Source organism: Octodon degus, unplaced genomic scaffold (genome assembly GCF_000260255.1).
Source record: "Octodon degus isolate 3935 unplaced genomic scaffold, OctDeg1.0 scaffold00112, whole genome shotgun sequence".
Taxonomy (NCBI): domain Eukaryota; kingdom Metazoa; phylum Chordata; class Mammalia; order Rodentia; family Octodontidae; genus Octodon; species Octodon degus.
This window is the reverse complement of record NW_004524688.1, coordinates 8,198,912-8,201,828: the sequence shown is the minus strand read 5'-3', so window position 1 is coordinate 8,201,828 and position 2,917 is coordinate 8,198,912. Positions and strand designations below refer to the sequence as shown.

The window sequence follows — 2,917 nt, the reverse complement described above, 5'->3', positions numbered from 1 at the left end:
TCTGTGACACTGAGACAGTGCCTTTTCCCCAGATGAAGCCAGGCTGAGGGCCAGGGAGTCCAAACCCCTCCTTGCCCCAACCCTGACCCCTGTGGGGCTGAGCCACCCTCCCCGTGGCTCTAGGATGGCTCTAGGATGTCTGGTGGGTCATTGCTTAAGTCTGCGTCCTTAGTGTTTTTCTTATAAATGGACTTTTTCATGTGCTCCTTCCATTGTTTGACAGTTCGATGTGACTTCCTGGGCTTGCCCCACCCCAGAAGATATGAGACTGAGGTCATGGGACAGGACATAGGGCGCAGGCCTCACTCTCAGCTAGTGCATCCTTGGCCTGTGTGGGACCCAAGGGAAGGGGGTTGGTGGGGCCAGACTTAACAACAGGGAGCAGTTGGAGGGAAGCTCCAACTGCGTATGTCAAGCTCCATGGCCTGGTTCTGCAGCTCTAGCAGGGCACCTGAGCACATCTTTCTCCTCCTGGAAAGCACTGGAGAGCTGGTCATTCAGAGCCCTCACCCTGCAGCTGATCTTTGGCCTGGACTGGTGAAGGGGTGGTCAGTCAAGGGCCAGGGTCTGGCTAAGGATTTTAGGCCCACCTGAGGCCCTTCCTATCTCTCCCGAAAACACTGTTCTAGGTAGGGCTTCTCAATTATGTAAGAAGGTCCCATCTTTGCCATGGGTGCTTGAGCCATGGAAATGCTAGCTGGGTTGGACATAACAGTATGGTGTAAAGGTGTCCCCAGAGCCTGTAGTGGGGAAAGGGCTGGGACCAGCGACTTGAGCTTCCTAGGGGCACAGCCCCAAGTTGCCAGTCTCTTGAATACTCTGAGAATGAAGCTCTTACCAATGGGGAGACAAAGTGGCAGAAGCTTGATGGGTCTCCTCCGTGGGCCAGCCAAGGTTTCCCCTTCCCTCTCTTGCTGTACTGGCCAGTGCCCTCTCTTGGAGTCCGATTTTGGCCACAGGCAGCATGACCCCTTTCTGCCAAGTTCCCCCACTCTTGGCTCCCTGCTCACTAGCACCTTGGGGTCCCACGTGCTCTCTGGAGGATGGGACACATGTCTTGGGGCAGGAGAGTTATGTTGGTTGGAGAGCAGTGAAGGAGGTGAGGCCTAGAGCTGTGTAGGCCTCTGCCCCAACATGGTGGCAGCCTGGGGATGCAGGCCTTGTTGAGGGTGCTGCCTCTGGGTGCAGAGCAGTGCTGGGGGTACCCTGGAGTTTCCAGAGGAGCTCAGCCCTCAGGCCCCCACCCACCTCACCCCTGTCCTGTGCCTCCCCCCCTTGCCCTGTGGCCTCAGCTTCCTCTACTTTACCTCAGTGATTCTTCTCTTGTCTGTGTTTTCTTCTGGCTACCCAGCCATGGCCTAGGACCATTGCCTCGATGCCTGACCTCCTGGGAGGGGGCCTTGCCTGTGCTGCTGGACAGGTTGCCCTTGCTGGCTGCAAGCTGCAGAGTGGGGCTGGGTGGCGGCCTGCAGGTCTGGTGAACGTGCATCTTCATCTTCCATCAGCAGTTTAGGGATAAACTACCGCACTCAGTGGCAGGTGCCAGCAGGTGGCACTCCTCTACATCTGAGGCCATGGAGCTTGGCCTTCAGCAAGATGTACTTGGTACTGCAGAGGACCCAGGAATGCCAACCCAGGATCAAGGCCACCTCCCAATACCCTTCCTCTGCCATGGCAGAAATGAGCAAGAGCCAGGGTGCCCAGGTCTCCAGCACCTCAAGTATTATTTAAGGACTGTGGGGTGCACTAAGCTTTACTTTCTGGCAAGGTTAACCCCATAGATTACTAAGAAGGGCTTAGTCTACCTTACTGAGGGACAGAGATTCAGCTGGCATTTGCTATTACAAACATTATCGGGTGTAGGGGAGTGTGATCTCGGATGCCAGGTCCCATTTTACTCTCTGTTTCTGTATCCTTGAGCTGGTGGCTAACACCTGGCAGGGTTGAGGGGGAGGGCACTGGTATCTACTCAATGCATGGTGGGTTCAGCAGGGCAAAAGTGAGGACAGGACTTTGGGCTGGGTGAGCCAAGCAGTTTGAAGACACCAGGCAGGGGGCACACATACCTTTCTGGAACAAAGGAATCACTGACAGATTCTCAATGCTGGCCGGGAGGAGTTTATTGACTGGGACGGGACGGTGGTGGTGGGGCTATCTGAAAGCAGGGCTGGAGAGAAGTGGTTGGGAAGAGGAAAACACTGAACACAGCAGGGACCACGTGTCCCACTTGGCAGGGGCAGCGGTCCTCAGGGGCAGGTGGACGTTTTGGAAAGACTGTACCTCAGTTGTTAGGTGTCCAGCCCTGTTTGCCCATCCCCAGCAGTAGTATTTGCAGGGCCAGTGGGCATCCAGAGCTGATCTCCTGGGTCACCAGGCTGCCATCCAGGATAGGAGGAGCGATGGGCACAGAGGAGCTCCTCACTTGCCAGGCTCAGGGTCTGACTGTGCGTGCAGGGTGGGCTTCACCAACAGTGGCAAAGGATGGGTGGCTACTGACCAGGCTGGTGGCAGCACTGAGATCTGGCCCCCTCGGGAGAAGCTGTTGGTGGGAAGGGAGAAAGAATCAGGGACTCCTGGCTCCAGACCTCCCTTTTATTTAGCTGTTGACCCTTGATCGGGTTACACTGAAGGAAGTGGCCTTGCCTCTCCATGGCGGGGGTATGGCAGTGTTTGCAGGTGCTGGGTTTCAAAATTCAATGTGTTCACACTGTCTAGGTCAGAGTCTGGGCTGGTATGATTTCTGCTGGCTAATTCTGGGCAAGAAACTGTCCTAGGAAGGGGAGAACAGGAGTGGACAGTCAGAAGACCTGGCCCTGGACTATGTGACAGCAGAGAATGACAAAGGCACACAGGGAGGCAAGGGCTGTCACATGGGCAGTAAACCCTGGAAGGGCAGTGGGCTTGGGTGCTGGATCCC

The 2,917-nt window shown here is 55.9% G+C and overlaps 1 pseudogene; it reads right to left on the bottom strand.

The window, feature by feature from the left end:
• LOC101572309 overlaps positions 1-1,495 on the bottom strand; it is a 10,743-nt pseudogene extending 9,248 nt beyond the window's left edge.
• Positions 1,496-2,917: the final 1,422 nt, after the last annotated feature.